Source organism: Girardinichthys multiradiatus, chromosome 2 (assembly GCF_021462225.1).
Source record: "Girardinichthys multiradiatus isolate DD_20200921_A chromosome 2, DD_fGirMul_XY1, whole genome shotgun sequence".
NCBI lineage: Eukaryota > Metazoa > Chordata > Actinopteri > Cyprinodontiformes > Goodeidae > Girardinichthys > Girardinichthys multiradiatus.
In genome coordinates, this window is record NC_061795.1 from 42640139 (window position 1) to 42658526 (window position 18388).

General features: G+C 37.5%; 1 protein-coding gene across 1 annotated transcript in view; it reads left to right on the top strand.

Annotated features, from left to right (window-relative positions):
• Positions 1–4226: 4226 nt before the first annotated feature.
• Positions 4227–18388, top strand: part of smpd3 (sphingomyelin phosphodiesterase 3) — a 109755-nt gene continuing 95593 nt past the window's right edge. Inside the window, exon 1 of the mRNA XM_047352095.1 lies at positions 4227–4382. The gene's annotated coding sequence lies outside the window, so the exon portion shown is untranslated. The remainder of the gene's footprint in view (positions 4383–18388) is intronic.

An 18388-nucleotide genomic window follows, 5' to 3' on the forward strand; every position in this document is an offset into this window, starting at 1 on the left:
CCTGAAGAGTTGAAGTATCTTTGTTTCTTGGAGTGGTGGCATGATGGAATGAACCTCTACAGCAGTCAAAGAGTTACATTTGTCTGTCATGTTAAAGAAATTGATGAACTGATAAATTTTCCACTTGTTTCTTTTGCATTTTACTGATCCATCTACTTTCCACCCCTCATCTATGGTCATGAGATATAGGTTGGGTTTCTGGATGACTGCATTTTCAGTTGCTGGTTAGTGTTCCTAAAACAAAGCCTAATCAGAGTGGACCATACTGTACTTTGGCTGTTTCTGCTGCCACACATCAGACAAGTGGCTGAATGGTAATACTCTTCTTTCTTAAAATAAGATCATACATTGTTAAATCTGACTGGACATTTTAGGTTTGCATTTACAATAAAAACCTTTATAATTTTTTTATTAGCCTGACTATTTGGAGTGCACACATTTAGTTAACTTTAGTTGTCAATCTGCTACACTTTATTTAACGTATCCAACAGATTGTGTCTTTTTTGTTTTTGAGTTACCTTGGAGGTGCTGTTGAGTACCACATAAAGAAAGAGTCCCAGCTGTCTCAGTTCTTTAATAGCAGAACCACTTAAATGGGTCATACCACAGTCTGATTGTTTGGGGAAGATAAATTTGCTGTTTAATATTTTTTTGTTTTTCTTCTCCTTTTGGCAGATAATCGAGACACAATGGTGTTTGTTTTCTATAGGTTACTACTTAGTAATACACTACTGGTCAAACGTTTTAGATACACTTTCCCCTCCAAATGGGTCTCTTTTTTTCATGACTATTTACATTTTAGATTCTCACCAAAGGCAACAAACCTGTGAATGAACACACATGGAATTATGTAGCAAACAAAAAGTGTGAAATAACATTTTTATATGTTGGATTCTTCCAAATAGCCACCCTTTGCTCTGATTACTGCTTTGCTCTCTTGGCGTTCTCTCCATGAGTTTCATGAGGAGGTCACCGGAAATTGTTTTCCCAAGAGTCTTGAAAGAACTTCCCAGAGGTTCATTAAGAGACGGCCATAGGTTAATATTTCAGTCATCACAGCAAAGCACGGCTACTTTAAGGAATCTGAAATATAAAACATTTTTAAAGTTCTTTTACAATTTTTAATTTGCTACATCATTCCATATGTGTTCATTCACAGTTTTAATGTCTTCAATAAGAATCTACGTACAATGTAAATAGTCATGAACATAAAGAAAGCCATTAAAAGAGAAAGTGTTTCTTAAATTTTTTGGTTGGTAATGTATTCTGACAAGTGTTTGTCAGTTAAGTCTTTGTTTGTTAGTTTGTTAGTTGGTATTCCTCCCTTTGTGTCAACGGCGGTCAGATCAGCCACTAGTTAAGTTTCCCTCGAATCTTGTTTGGGACATCAGTTTGTGCTTGATCTCCTTGTGCTACCACCTGAGCTGAAGTATGTTATGTTTACCCCTGTTTTGGACCTAACTTACAATTTTTTAAAGATCTTTTGACATTTTTTATCAATAAATTAAGAATAATTGTTTTAAAAATGTCTAGTGTCTCTGTGGCTGGTGTGTGCAGCCCTGAAATGCATATTAGACCTCTTTTTTCAGTTTTTAATTAATTAAAAACACACAGCCATGGAAACTGAGTTCAGAGAAGGAAAAATGAATCCTCTAGAATGGCCCAGTTAATCATCTGGCTTGAATCAAGTTGAAAATCTATGAAATGAACTGAAGATTAGAGGTTAGGCAAGAGGCCTCCAGGATCCTCATAAGCTTGTGTGGAACCATGGATGAGCTGTGGTTTACATTGGTTGTTACTAACACCTGGTGGGAATTTTATCTCATTAGCATCATTATAACTATTTTTACTGAGGAAAACATTGAAATGTTCAGTACTTATGCTTTATATTCCTCCCAACCTGGAAAAAAAGATAGTTGGATGATGGATTTATTTTTTTTTTTTTTTTGCCTCTATCCTTTCACACTGGGGAAGGCAAACATTACAGCCTGTAATTCCAAATCCTGAATGGTAGTGTTTAAAGATCCTAAAAGCACTTATTTCTCCTTAAATGTCATCAAACTCCCTCTTTCATTCTTCTGCCAGTCATGGAGATCTGCTAACATCGGCTCTCATTCTCACTCGATACTGTGTTGCCAACAAACACCATCACCTTCTGGTGCATGTTCATCAATCTCACACTAACCTCACGTCCAAATAAAAAACAACTCTTCTCTTTTTGAATTAGCATGTTTTGAAATCTGTTTCAGTGGGTTGCATCTGAAGAGGATGTCAAGCAAGTGTTGTTTTGTTTCAAAAATATAAGCAGCATAGTTTTTAATCTCTTTGCCACCAAGATGAATGTTTTACTATGTTTAGCAATCTCATTTTAGGTGTTATTCTGTCTGCATGCAGGCCATAACTTTTTGAAGTTTACTCATTGCCTTTTTGAGTTTTGTCACCAAGGCAGCATGTTCTGCTGTATCATTTCAGCTTGGATTATAGCCAGAAGGTAAAAGGTTCATATATCACTTCCATAATAGAAAAGGGAAAAATGAGGAAACAGGAGAGAACGACATGAAAACTGGGAAAGTAAAGGAGGATCCAGCAGGGAGCAAATGATACAAGTGAGCCTAAATACTGAGGGAAGAATGGAGAAATGACAGAATGGAGGAGCGAGTTATCAGGAGGACATAAGGAACAGCTAAGACCAATGAAGTGCGAGAAGGGGAGAATTCAATTCAATTCAGTTTTATTTATATAGAGCCAATTCACAACACATGTTGTCTCAAGGCACTTCACAACAGTCAGGTACATACTTTCCAATTAATCGTAACTATTGAACCGTGCAGTCAGATTCAGTTATTTATTCAAATTGGATAAAAAGTTTTTCGGTCTAAGGAAACCCAGCAGATTGCATCCAGTCAGTGACTTGCAGAGAAGAGTAATGAGCAGCATCAGATGGAGGGGAACACGAGAAGGTAATCTAACAGAGAATAATACAAAATACACAAGAGTGAACTAAGAACCTAAGTAAACAAGAATAACTGTCCACTGTCGCTACATGCTCATCCAGGAGGAGCGTATGCTGCAAGTCTCTGACTCGATGCAATCTGCTGGGTTTCCTTAGATACAAAACATTTTAACCAATTTCAAGAATAAACTGAATCTGTCTGAACTGTTTGATAGTTATGATTAATTGGAATGTATGTACCTGACTTGAAATCTGTATGATTCGATTGAAATGATTTTTTAAAGTGCCTTGAGAAGTCATGTGTTGTGAATTGGCGCTATATAAATAAAACTGAATTTAATTGAATGTTCTGTCCCTTTCTCTCTTTCTCAATGATAAACATACCCCTTCACTACTAACACGTGCACTCTTTGCCTTTCATTCCATAGATAGTACCACTGGCCCACTGCACTATTTAACTGGTTTCTTCTAGTGATTTCTACCAGTTAAAGGGGTGTTTTAATGAAATCTGCAGGCCTTCTTAAATTACTTTTTTCCAAATGGTATTATAAACTGAATTTGGCTGCATTGCATTACAATTAGGATCCAATTGAACTGTGTGTGAATGAATAAGAATCTGTCTATATACTAGGATTATATTAGATTTATTTGATTATATATTTCAATATAATATGATTATAAATTGAATTTATTTCTCCTGTATAATGTTTTGAGAGGACAGTTGCTGTTAATTGCCACTATATAAATAAATTAAATTAAATTTCTCTTTGGTTTGTTAGCAGATATAAAATGAAGTATAAGTGTGATTATTTAAATCATTAAACATCTATTTTGTGAACACATTGTGTTCATAAATTGCACCTCTGGGTACTTTTACTGATGAATTCACTGCATTAGGAGAGTCAGAAGAAACTGCATCACATTTATTTCTAATTTAATATCTCTTTCATTTTGTCATTCCAGCCAAATGTAAAATACAAGTACAAAATTACTATAATTTAAGAAAAATTAGTGCCAGACTCTCAGAAATAAAGACAAATGTTAAAAACATGAAATAATATAAAATACTAAACAAAAACATTTTTTGCCAAAATGAATCGATATGGACAAGGAAAATTCCTCAAAGCTTAAAATAAGTGCATATTTTGACCCCTCCCCTCTCTGACCACGGGAGTCGTGGCCACTGTGGTCGCTAGGAGAAGTGGGCGTGGTGTCGTAGCCATGAAGTTACGTCAGCGGGAGCTGTTCAAAGCAGTGTGGTGCTGAAGAGAGCTCTGCCTGCCGCTCAGTCAGACAGCCAGCGGGCTCAGGCGCTCCGTGGCTCGGTCGGCTCGCACTAATCTGCGGGGAATCAGCTGCTCAGTGATCGCTGGAATTTCACTGAGGAGCCTTTTTTAACCGAAGCTCCTGTGGGAAAAATTTACTACAAGTAAGCTGTGTTTTTTCTTTTTTTTTCTCTCTCTCCTCTCTATCGGTGTGTGTCAGAAACCAATTGTGGGGGGTGGGTGGGGGATACTCTCCGGCTGAACAGGGTTAGAAATGCTAACGCATCAGAAGTGGTCCTGTTCTCTTGCAGAATTAAACTGGAATTGGATGATGGTACAGCTGGTCTGCATGAAGCTGCTGTCTGTTTCAGCTTGTGTGTGTCTTCCAGCCGCGCCTAAATATTACCTTGTGTCCGCCCGGGTGAAACATTTGACTCGCATTTGCATAATCCAGCAGTCTGTCGTCAGACATGCTTTCTCTCTCTGCCCGGCTCTTATACACGAACACTCATACTAATTTAACATTTTTTAGAGCGTTGTGGCGCTTTTTTCACTACCGGTGGGATCATACTGGGAGAAGTGGTCTGTTACTGGTTGGGTTTCTGCATGGCTGAAGCAGCAGCTTGGGGCAGAAAGTGAAGTGAATCTGCTCAGTTTGGGTTTCTTTTTTTCTATGAGAGCAGATTTAGGTGCGGCTTCTCCTCTTCACTTTTTCTTCTTTCTCCTGTTTTTTATTTATTTTCTCCTCTGCTCTGACCATTTTCTTCTCTAATTTACATCTTTCTATCATTTTCTTTCATTTTGCCTCGTTCCCCATTTTTCTTTTTCCTTTGTTACCCCGTTTATCACCTATCCAAGCTTCATTTTCTCACTCCCTTCTCACGAATTTAGTTTTTTCCGGTTGTTTCCCTTGTGTATTTTTCCAGTTTTCTTCCTTCTCTTATCACCCCTTTTTTTGTCTCACTCTGTGACTCTCCCTTCTTTATCTCCATTTTATTGCCTTAGCTCATGCTGCAAAACAGACACAGTACGGCTCATAAAACTGCCACTCTTTGTGTCCTAAAACAAACTGACTGCTAATCAATTTGATTATTACTTTGATTTAAAGAGAGCATTGAATTATCCTCTCTCAGTTTACTTATTTATAATGTTCCAACAAAGCTGTGTATTTATTTGAATAGCAGACAATTATGTTGATTAATTAAAAAATAATAATACTCAGGTCTCAAAAGGATATAGCTAGATTTATGGAGTGCAAAGATTATAATTCTCCAGTCAACCCACTTGGGTTGTAGATTTCTGCAGTTCCTCCAGAGTTACAATGGACCAATTGACTTCTTATCTGATTAGTACTTTCCCAGCCGGAGCTGTCAGTGTAGGTGGAGGCCATGTCTTGGTAGGTTTGCTGCTGCCCCATACTCCTACAGTGGTCTGTTGGATAACCAAGGCTTGGAATGTTGTTTTATAATCTAACCCAGTTTTAAACCTCTCCACATCTTCTCCCTGACCTGTCTGCTGTGTTTCTGTGGTTTCTGTGATGCTGTTTGTTCACTAATGTTCATTACTAATGTAATGGCCTTCAGAGAACAGCTGGAATTATACTGAGACTAAAATACACTCTATTTACTAAATAGTTACTTTCTGAAGGCAATTGGATGCACTAGATTTTATAAAGGGGTATCAGAGTGAAATAAATTAGGGGGTATGCACTCTTTTGCAAGGCGCTGTACTTGCCTAACTGTGCTGCAGCAAAGAGGTTGTCTGTACTGTAAAAATGCAATTGGTATTTGTTGATTATTTAAACATATTTGAGGCCGTTATTCTGTTTAAAACCAAGTGGCTGCTTTTGCAAATACAATGCAGAGGGAAATCTTTTCTTAAAGTGTTAGAGGTTGGCCCGTCCGGCAGACCTCATCAGACCTCTCAGCTGGAGGAATATGTCTGGCAGCTCATTTTCTTGTGCAATACGTGTTAAAAAAAAACTGTGAGTTTTAAAGATTCATAGAATCCTACGGACATCATACGTTTCTTTACTTTTCCCAAAAAACATTTTGGCTGCAGAACTTTGGCATTTTTCAAAAAGCTCAGAATAAAGAAAAGATAAAAACTCACTGAATCAGTCACTGAAATTAAGACAATGACTTTTCACCGATACTATATTTGAAAAATATCCTTCCCCTAAAAAACTGGATGTCTATGGGTTGGTCTTTTCTTGTAAAATAAATGCCACACGATCACCTTAAAACTCCAGCTAGGTTTGCTCGTTTCATCATCTTTATTCACTTTTTGACAGTATTCAGAGATAAATATATGTTTTTATATGGATGGCTTCCATCTTTCACTTTAAACCACATTTATCAGATAGACACGGGTGAGGGATGTTGTTTAATGCTTGCAGGGTAAAAATGGTGTGGAGCAGTAAAATTGGGGTCCTTTTTTATTCATTTGATCACAAAAATTAGAAACATTGACAAAAGGAGGCAAAAAGAAGCAGAATAAAGAATGAATAGCAGATTACAACAGATGAATAGTAACTAAAGGTCATGTTATGAGAAAATTTGGTAATGAACTGAAACAGGAAATTAAAAATGTGTCATCCTTCAGCTGACAATCTGCTGTGTGCCAAATTTGCTGCCCTCAGCTCTTTGAGATCTTGTTCCCAGATGGGTTTTTACTATTTCCCCCATTTGGGTCCCACATAGTGCTAACAGTTGTGCTGTTTTTAATCTATATCGACAACTAACATGTGGCCAGTACTTAAACCACAGAATATGCCACGTCCAGCATATATTTTGTCTCAAATAGCAGCTAGAAGCCAAATGAGGCTAAGATGCCTATCTTTTTCCAGTTAGGTTCCATGTTTTACCCAGATTACCCACAAATTGAACACATATGAACAATTAAAATGGGCCCATTATGTAACCTGTGTAAAACCCCATCCAAGCTCAATTTTCTTGTCCATTTTACACATAGAGCCCTCACATGTAAATGTAATGTTGGCTGTGTCGGTACTAAATTACTATTTGTTTTTGTCAACCTGTAGCTTTGATAATTTTTTATCTTGATCCGGTCAAAGAAATGGGAACAAATTGTCTCTTTGTGCTAAAAACTGCTTCACCCCCTCAGTTCGGAGATATTTTTACTTCTTAATGATTCACAAAAGTAAGGTGACTTAAACATTAAAAAACATTCCTGACATTGTTCAGGCGATGGACTTAATATGTGAAAAATGGGCCTAGTCCAAAAAAGAACTTCGGCATAGGAAAGCCAGGAGAACTATTGATTTGCATAACTTTAGAATATTGCAAAAAAGTTTGCCTTCTTTGAAGCAAGGAATAAAGTAATGAGGAATGACTCAGTAGTGTTACAGACTGCTGTATGTGGATGAAGAGGAGTTTCATGCTTCTCGCGTGCACTGAGGTCTGGGCCTGTAGCCCAACTCTTCCTACATTCCTCTAATCATCTCTGTATTAAAGTAATCCTCTGCATTTAGCCAAGACAACACTTGCCTTAGCTGCTGTGGCTTATTTATTACACTTCTTGGCGTCAGACCAAGATGCTGGAGCAGCAGAAGTTTTTGTAATATGCACACGTCTTAAAACAGGATCTTCAGACTAACTGTCTCAATCTGCCCTGCATAACGTGTCCTCATTTGCCAGTTTGATTGCTTAACTCACCTTCTATTTGATATGTTTTTAATTAGAGCTGTGTGTTAGTCAAAATTCTCCTTGATGAGTGTGTGTTAATGTTTGAACGTGTGTGTTTTTTTAAGTGTCACTCTTGAATGCGTAATTTTTCAAATAAGTAGCTTCATTAAACTCAGTGGAAGCCAAGAGCTCTGATGGTTAATATCCCAGAATGAGCCAGGAGGTGTAATAAGCACTTTGATTGGCCACTGTGGCAGCATGTCGTGCTGCCTGTTCAGTCTCATGCAAGGACATATATTCATCTTTTACAATGCAAATCAACCCCCCTCATTTAAACAAGCATTTATATGATAGGTAAAAGAACAAGTTTTTGCTCCTTCCCATCCTCTGTCTCCTCTCTGTCTTCATCCACACAGTAGAGTGGATCTTTGTCAGGCCAGCCAGGTGGCTGATTTGATGGGCAGGTGGGGGGTTGACTGGGGGCTCCTCTGGGATACCTGATAGTGCAGGATCTGGTATCCCATCCTGTGAGCATGTGCAGAAACCTCAGGGCTACCTTACTGTGTATAATGTGGAGTAATGTTCACATTAACATGTTTCCAGGCAAAGGCTTGAAGTTGCATACCTTACAGTTAATGGAAAAATCTGTTAAATGATCATCTCATCTGTCAGTTGTAAGTGACCAACAGGGTGCAGAAATCTCGTTCTTTCGGTCATGACCCAAAGTTCATGCCCATAGGTGAGGGTAGGAACTTAGACCCACTGGTAAATCCTAAGCTTCTTTTAAGTTAATTTAATGTAATTTAATTTAATTTATTTTTAAATTTATTAAATAATTTTTGCTTAATTTTATTTTACTGCAAAAGGAAATGTTGGCTGTTGACAGCAACTTCTTTCATTATCAGCTTTGCTGTGGATAATGGCTTGATTCGTTTTTAATTGTAAATAAATGTTTTCGGATTGAGAGGCAAATTGAAAATTTAGTTCTGCTCAAATGTTATATCAGTAAAGTATATTTATGTTGCACTTTTCTCAAATAAAAATACAATAGAGTATTTTTAGTAAGAAATTATAATATGAGTCCCAATGAGGCTCATTGTCAGATTAAAAGTATTTTCTCAAAATAACCTTTGAACAGGTATTAAACATACTTTCATTAATTAATAAATTTCTGTGTAAAAATGTTTTTTTTGGTCTAATGTTATAATCTAATCTTAAATGTCGTGTTTCCATTAGCTGTAAGCTGTAAGCTGAAAATCATCATAATTAACAGAAATAAAGGTTTGAGAACATCAAGCTTTGTGTAATTATTCTAAATGTGTTTCACTTAGTGAACTGAGTTTCTGAATTAAATTAACTTTACAATAATATTCTAACTTATTGAATGAGTTTTTATATGTCATAAATTTGACACAACTGACATGAACACGCAAAAAAATACAATGAAGAGCTAAAACAATTTAAAAAACAATGCCTAAATAAGTCTTCAACTGCTTTTTAATAGGAATCACCACATTTATTAAAACAAGAGAGGCTCAGTCCACAGTCGAGGTGCAGCAGCTTGAAAATGCCGATCCCCTCGGGTTTTAAATCAGCTGCCAGGATCTGCTAATAAGAACCCAAGGGTCTATGCTGAAGGGTTAAGTTTTAATAAGACAGACCTATCATGAGATACTCAACCATGAAAGGCCCTGAAAGTTACTAGTTTCAAAATTAAATCTAAAAATAAATGGTAACGAGTAAAAATGTAATAAAACAGATCTCCTGTGCGTTTGTTAATCAGTTCCAGTTAGGGGCTTTTCTGCAGCTCTTTGTGCCATCTGGAGATAATCAAAGCCATCTTTTTCCACACTAATGCAGTTGATTATTTTGAAACTTTTAAATCCATTTACCACCTAAGGAAATGTTTCATTTTATGCCTTCATGCAAGGCACAGTTAAAAACATTAGGAAGAAGCTCCAACCTTTTACCGATAAACTTAAATAGCTGAATCCGGTGTGATTTAAAATTAATCCGTTCTGCAGCCAACACATAATAAAAGGGAATACAAACACAGATAATTATCTTAAGCTTAGACTTTGACACGAAATGTCTTACTTTTGGTATATTGGGTCAGGGGAAGAAACGTTCTGGACGATTTCATTGATTGATTTATCCATTATTTATTATCTATGCAAGGTTGCAGAGGTAACATATTGAGAAGGACAACCCATACATGTAGTAACTGCTCTCTAAGGACACTCTTCAGTTTCTAAAAGGGGTTTCCAAGATGTTCCCAGGCCGGAAGGGATATTCAGTCCTTTCCGCAAGTGCTGAGTTTATTATGGAGTTTGCCTAGAAAGCCTCCCAAGAGTTGCACCCAAGAGGCATCTTCATCAGATGCCTGAATGACCTCAACTGATTCCTCTTGAAGTGGAGGAGAGGACAAGCTAAATGCAAACTGTTGCATTAAAAAACATCGGCCATTCATGTAAAGCTTTCTACAGCTGAAGTACAGTAATTTGTTCTACCCTAATACAACTCAGCATGACATGTGGAGTGTGTGTCAGAGGTACCAACTGATGACCGATTAACTGGCTCAATACTGTGCGGTTCTGCTTGATGTACATTGCCCTTAAGGCTTAGCCTGACCACTCGGTGAACAAGGTTCGTTTTAGCTCCTTTTATCTGGGATCTGGTTTAAGTCAAGATTCTTATCTACTGGCACAAGTGAGCATTTATTTGTTCTTACCAGAAACCCTCTTATCGATGAAAACACCTTGAGATCCTGTCCATGGACACTACAGACGAGACTGGAGACGAGAGGACTCAAACTTGCACTGGAAAATGAGCTGGACTTTTTGCTGCGGAGAGGTCAAACCCAATCCCAGATGTTGGTGAATCTGAAAGTTCTCCGCTACACTCAAATGCACTACAAACAATGGACATTTCATTACAAAATAAAACATAAAGAAAATTCAAAAATTTGTATTACTCTACAAAAGCTAAGGGAAAGGGAATATTAGGATTATGGCCGCATGATATCAAAAAAAATATGATACTGTGACATTTAGTCCTCATCATTTTTTTTTTCAACTATGATATTTTAACTGAGGCTTGTCAATAGGTTGGCCTTGTATAGGCTTTTACATCTAGTTATGATAGTCACAGGTAACTGGAGAACTTCTTCGATCACCTAGGAGATGATCTTTGGCAGAGTCTTTGCCATTTGGTTGTTCTTTAATAGGTAATTTTCTTCCACATGTTTCTGCTTTTGGTTTCAGTTTTAAAACATTTGAGATATTTTGTTTTCTACCATTTTTCTACCATTTTAGGCATTTTAGCCTTCTGATAAAAGCATGCTGCTCCTATGAACGGTGTCTGGAATGATTTTACTCGTATAACTAGAAGAATGCACCATGACCAGCTTGTCTAACATTTGCTGGCTTTGGCCTTAAATAAGGGCCAAGTGTTTGATGCCAATTTGTTCACAGAATCATCTGACTGACTGAACTTCACACAGCTATTATTTTTAACACTCTCCTTTTAATCAGCAGCACCCATCTCATGACTGTTAGTTCTTTTGGTTTTCTGAGTCTACGACGCCTATTAGCATTTAGTTTTTTCCATGTAGAAATATAATTTTCATCAAAATCAGTAATTGATGTGGTAGAGATGTTGGACTGCTACTTTCTATGAGATAACTGTAGCTAAAACGCTGAATGTTCAGCAGGTTAAGGAACATTTCTGTTGGCCGTTTCATTGTAGAAAGAAGACAACACAGGACCTTGGATTGTAATTTATTAGGTACATGTTTGATATTTGATTTGATTTTTTTTTTTTTTTTTTGGTTGTAAGAAATGGCTGAGCAGCAGCTAGTTGTTCCTAATACTCTCCTTCTCCCTCAGGATTACTTCCTGTTTCAGATCTCTGATACATGTTTGGATGAGGAATCATGTTGACAGTAAACCTCCCACCTCTTCTTTGCTTCTTCATATTTGTGAATTTTTTCCTCTACATTTAAGCCGAGACTTCACACTCAAGTGCATCCCTCTCATCTCCCTTCGCTCTCACTGATAGGTGCTCTCAAAAAAGCGTAAATAGTTTATTGTCCCCGCTGCTGGCAACAGATTCACAATCAGATAAGATGCTTGTCTCAAAGTAACCAAACAGAGATAATTAAGACTGCAGGAAGCACAAAGTTTTACCTTTTCTAGTCTGATCTGAAAGCTGAAACAGTATGTGCATCTGTCCTGTCCAGCCCTAAGAGCTGCGCAGCAGAGATGAGAGGCTTGTTGTGGACAGTTGAGTGGAGGCCTGCTGGTATTTGAATCAGAAACCGCAAACCTTAAAGAACGTGTGATGTCTGTTGGCTTTTGTTGTTAATTTGAAACCAGGGATTCAAAAATGTGTGAAATCTGTTTGGAAAGCCTTAACTGGCACCAGCACAGATACTGTCCCAGTTGGAGACTATATTTCACCCTGTGGGATTCTGCAAACAAGTTTTTTTCATCTTTTCGAGCACACAGCTGCAGATTTGTCACAATTTGAGGTTTTATTTTCAATGCTTTCTAGTTTTGTTTCTTTTATTTCTTCTGTGTGCCAAGCTTTGAGTTTAACTGGTCATTCTTATTTGCCTTTTACGTGATTGTAATGGACCAGAGACTTGTTTAGGGTGTATCTCATGTCTAATATTCACTGGGATTTGATCCATCCCTATTTCCCACTCTGGACTGGATTTTGTGGATATAACAACTGGATGACAGAAATGATTTCATGGCACCTTTCATCCACTTTCAGAGCAGCAAGCTGAGACAAAATGGTTTGGTTCATAAATCTGAAAGCCTTTCTATATGATAGTGGCAATCATGGATCTGTGGCAACATTGTGAAATTCTTCATTTGGGCAGCTGAAAATGAAACACAAAAATAAAGTCTTAATTGACTCTTATATATTAACAAGCAGCTCAGAAGTTACCTTTTACAACCCGACAGAGTTGAGGAACTAGGCTAAGCCCCTCTGCTTAATAAGGCATGTTTCCACTTCAGGAACCTTTTTCAGGAAAAAGGTTCGACTTCAGGAACCAGGAATGTTTTCTAGGGCCATTCTTGCCCCCCTCAGTTTCCATTAGTAGTAAAATCTGTTTACTCGGTACTAAATTAATCTTAGAAAACGGCAGGTAGAGAAGTTTACTTTTAGTATTACCCTGAGTTTTGTCGCAGAACTTTTTACAGTGAAGATGCTAAGCATTTCTAATTGAAAGAATATTCCCAACATTATGTTACAGTTGTCCTAGTTTAAACCTGTCTGCTGTTAATTTTTTCATTTAACTATTGAAGAAGAATGAGTAAATCCTACATACAGCATTTATGTTCAGAGGCTCACATTTACCAGTAAAAGGCCTAAAAACTACATTTTAAAAGAGGGAAAAGTGTGAAGCATCCGTAAGGTAATTTTCAGGCACTAAGAGCAGGTTAGGAATGTTAATTAAATTCATTAAGTAAAAACAGGATGACTAAAATGGATGCAGCATTGTGTGTCTGTTGGATCACATTTATAAGGTTATTTACCTTCCTTTAAACTTTTTTGTTTCTAACTTTAGTCTGATCTTGTGAGAAAATTTAATTATTTTTCAATGTTTCAAACATTTGCAAAGTGCCTTTTTCCAACTTAATAGGTTTTTCGAATAGACCCTACAGTTTCAGAGCTATTATTGTCTGAGTTTGCTTTTTCAGGCAGAAATGTTAAAAATACGTCTCGCTTATGGCCTAAGGGGTCTCATAGAGCTAAAACACGTAGGTGGTTATTAACCAGCAGCATACCATCTACTTATGGTAAATGAGGTTGAACTATATGACTTTAGCCCTATTTAGACCATGTGCAGCTGATTAAAGACCATTTGCAGTCTTTCCTCCACCCTCTACACTCTCCTCCTCTATGGTTTGTTCTCAGACTGAAAGGGCTCCATGTTTCCTCTTGCCTTCATGTGGGTCCTGTCCTCAACGTCCCCTTCTCTATACCCTCTCATCACTCTAATGTGTCAGCCCTCCTCCTGTCCCCCATCTGTCTATCTGTTCCCTCCATTCATGCAGGCAGTTCACGTTGCCAGCATGGCAGCACGAGTAGGATGTCTGCTAAACTCCATTGCTTCCACCGGTGCTATGTCCAGAAAGGAAAGAAAAACAAAATCAAAATCTGAGCAGGACACAACCTGAAGACTTATCCTGATTCATTTTGCTATTCTTTTGGATACCTCAAAAGAGAATTAAAATTTCACCCATCAGTTCATAACCTATTAAATCAAAATGATACAAACATAAGTATAACCATCTTGGTGGTTAATTGATGCCACGGTAACTGCAACCTGCAGATCTGTTGTTGTCTGCTCCTGGGAATAGGTTTATGTGGAACATTTAAAACAGAAAAAAATGGCAAAATAGTAATATATATACTTACACTGCTCCAAAAAGATAAAGGGGACACTCAAATAACACATCCTAGATCTGAATGAATGAAATATTCTCATTGAATACTTTGTTCTGTACAAAGTTGAATGTGCTGACAACAAAATCACACAAAAATTATTTATTGAGTGTGTCTTGTTTATTGCCAAAGATTTCCCCCTGATGTCTATTCCATTTGCACAACATTATGTGAAATTGATTGTCAATCAGTGTTGCTTCCTAAGTGGACAGTTTGATTTCACAGAACTTTGATTTACTTGGAGTTATATTGTGTTGTTTAAGTGTTCCCTTTATTATATATATATATATATATATATACAGTACTATGCAAAGGTTTTTGGCAAGTGTCAAGAATGCTGTAAACACAGAATGCTTTCAAAAATGGAAGTGTTAATCATATATTTTCATCAATCAACAAAATGCAGTGAATGGACAAAAGAGAAATCCAAATCAAATCGATATTTGATGTGACCACCCTTTGCCTTCAAAACAGCTACAATTCTTCTAGGTCCACTTGCACACAGTTTTTGAAGGAACTTGACTGGTAGGTTGTTTCAAACATCTTGGAGAACTAACCATAGATCTGTGGATGTAGGCTTTCTCACATCTTTCTGTCTCTTCATGTAATCCCAGACACACTCAATGATGTTGAGATCAGGGCTCTTTGGGGGCCATACCATCACTTCCAGTAAGTCTTGTTTTTCTTTACACTGAAGATAGTTCTTAATGACTTTGGCTGTATGTTTGGGTTAACTCACTTAACATTTTGTAAATTGATAAATATAAACAATCATTAAAATTTCTGAAAGCATTCTTTGTTTACAGCATTTTTTTCACACCTGCCTAAAACTTTTGCACATATATATAGATATATATAAATATATCTATATATATATATATATATCCAGTTTTATTATTCACAGTTACAAATGTCAATTTTGGGAATTTATGTATTAGTGGAACTGTTGGCTTTCCATGCCTGCTGTGGTCCAAATAGTTTGTATTTTCGGCTATTTCTTGCTTTTCATTTAGATTTGAGCTCCAAATGCCGTGGGTTGAACCTTCCTTTAGCAGTTGAGGTTCTACAGCAATATTTTCATTCCATTCACGACCACTGACCTCCGGCCACAAATCCAATGTGCTGGAGCAGCAGTAAGGAACTGGTAGGATGTCAATCTTGAGCAAGTTACAAAAACAGTACAACCAATAATGTTTAGCAGCCTCCAATCGTTCCCTATCGGACCTGTTCTAATTCTAACTTCCACTAGAAAAGATACACAGCACGTCTCTGACAGAAACTGCAAAGTATGCTGGCTCCAGAGGACACTAAGATGAGAGGTCCAACTGTAGACTGTAGATGACGGTGACACTGAAGGTGGGCTGGACCTGCAGCTTGCAGCATTCCTCAGGTGACAAACCCGGTTCTCTTTCTTTCTATCAAAGTGATGGAGCAGCTGCCTGGCCCAGAGTGGAGGGAAAGATTGAGGCTGCATATTTTCCTGTCTCTGCCTGTAAAGCACTGAGCATATATACTTTACTCGAGTCAGAAGTTGGGATTGGGAGGGGGAAGGGGTTCTTGACCATTACTGCAAGGACAATTAGGATTAACAAATAAATCTAAAAGTTTTGAACCTAAATAACAAGTTATTATAATCTAAATTTTTCTTCACCAATAGGACTATTTTGAAAAAAATTGTCCTATTTACCCTGCACCCCAGGGCTCTTCTGTTAGATCTTGGCAAAGTAGTGACACATTTAAATTTGTAATTTACATGCTAGTTTGAATAACCTTGTGTGCTAAATGTCTAGAAATGGCAAATGGGCAAATCTACAATTCTCCTTCTTGGATGTTCACTGAGTTCCTTGGACTTTCCTATTGTTCCAAAAATATGTCAATCCATTGAGTGGTGTCAAACAAATCCATTAAATACTACAATAGACATGGATAAAAGAAAGGTTGGGTTTTTAAAGCTTGCTCTGGAAAAAAGCATTCTGCACTGCAAACTCCAACGCAAGCAGTGAGACAGACAGCAGACACAGAAGGATTTCCAACCTGAAACATATATTTAGGGTGAACTGGCTTGTTGCTCTATGGACCTCCTTTTCAGAAAATAAAACATGACAAAGGTCAGCAGGAGTCCAGAGTGAGAGTGGGGATCAGCTGCAACGCAACTCTAACGATGTAACTAAACCAAAAAAAACAAAAAAACAGAGCAGGATGTGATCTGAGAAGTCTGCAAAACATTTCTTCTTTATTCAGGGCTGTTGGTCTATACAGCGTTTTATTTTTTATGTCGTCACATCATTTGAAGCTTCAGCGAACGTTTAAGAAGCTCTAAACAGGAAGAGCCAGACAACCGACCCAAGGTTATCCGTCTGCTGCAGGCAAGACGATCGAGCACACACACAGACACATCACAAATACACATTAACCTCACTTGTGCTCTATGACACATAGAGATTATATAAATTGACTCCTGCATCACACACAGCACCACACAAATATATGGACTTTTCTCTTTTTAGTGTGTTGTTATAAATCACTCTGTTGCTGTGATCTGAAATCCAATTGGTAAACAAAGCGGGACACAGAAACTACATGAATTAAAACCACTGAAACTGGTCTTTATTCAGTTTCAGTGTTTAACCACTATAATATTGACATAAGTAATGTCTATATAACCAATTGTAATTACAATCAAAGCTCTCCTTTTCACTGTCTCTCACAGTCTGGAGTTAAGAGCGGTGCAATTCATTAAAAAACCACTCTACCCATACATTTTCACACAGTTTGGGGTGGCAATCCATGTTTTTTCAACCATACCCGCTATGGAACAATCAGAGATTGATGCTGTTTTGGTCTCATTTCGATATTTTAAACCACATTCTGGTCTCCTGTCGTGTGCTGGGCGGAGAACCGTGTTCCCAGATCACAGCAGCAGAAGGAGGAGGACCTACTTAGAGTCTGGGGACATAATCTACATAAACAGCCTGGATTTACATAAACATAAACGCCTACAAGATAGGAGGTTTCAGGAAGTTACTTTACAGAGACAAAAAACATTAATTAACCCATAGTTGAAACACCCCTTCAGACACAACAGGCTTCAGTTAGCATTTTAAATGTTAAAGCTCAAAACAGAAGAATTAGAAGAGACTGTACATGCATGGCTTGTTTTGAAGGGTTAAAGGAGAAAGCCTCTGCTCTATAAAAAGAATATAGTCACTTTACATTCATTGAGGTGACTGTAAACCTCTGTCCCACAGACCCAAACTCGGTCGTGCAAAAAAATAAAGCAATGATGTTTAAGGAAGACGTATCATGCAAAATCCACTTTTTTAGCCCTTGTTGTATACTTAGAGGCTGTAGGAGTGCAGAATAGTATAATTTAGTCTGCGTAGATGCACAGATACTGCATAGATATCTCCAGTCTGTTTGGGTCATATTTTTCAATCCGTGAAGTTTTCTCTGTTCTCTATTACATTAGGTGACATGTTTGCCATAATGAACTGTTGTCAGCTTAGTTAACCTTGTAACTTTGAAATTGTCTTTTTTTAATTGAGCACCACAACAAATCCACAGAAATCAAAGGTCCTTTCAGGACGCTCATGCTGGACTGACATCGTACTGATTGAATGCTGAGAAGAGATTGATCTTCTTCACTAAAGTTCAACTCTTTTGTCACATTTTTCATTAAGATTTGATCAACGTCAATCAATTTCCCGTTTCAGAGGTCACCACAGAATCATCTGTCTCCATTTGACCTTATCTTCTGCATCTTCTTCTCTCACACCCATTACCTTCATATCCTTTTTCACTCTATCCATAAATCTCCTCTTTGGTCTTTCTCTTGGCCTCTTGCCTGTTGGTTCCAGGCTCAGCATCCTTCATCCTACATGTCCAAACCATTTTGTTTTGTCCTTTGGCTTTATCTCCAACACATCTTAACATGAGCTCTTTCTGGTAAGAGAGCTCCCAAATATTTACATTAAATCACTGACAGGATCAAAATGATTAATGTAAAACTGTTCTTGAACATAAATCTGACACTGTAAAGTGTGATCCTCCTGAGGAATTGT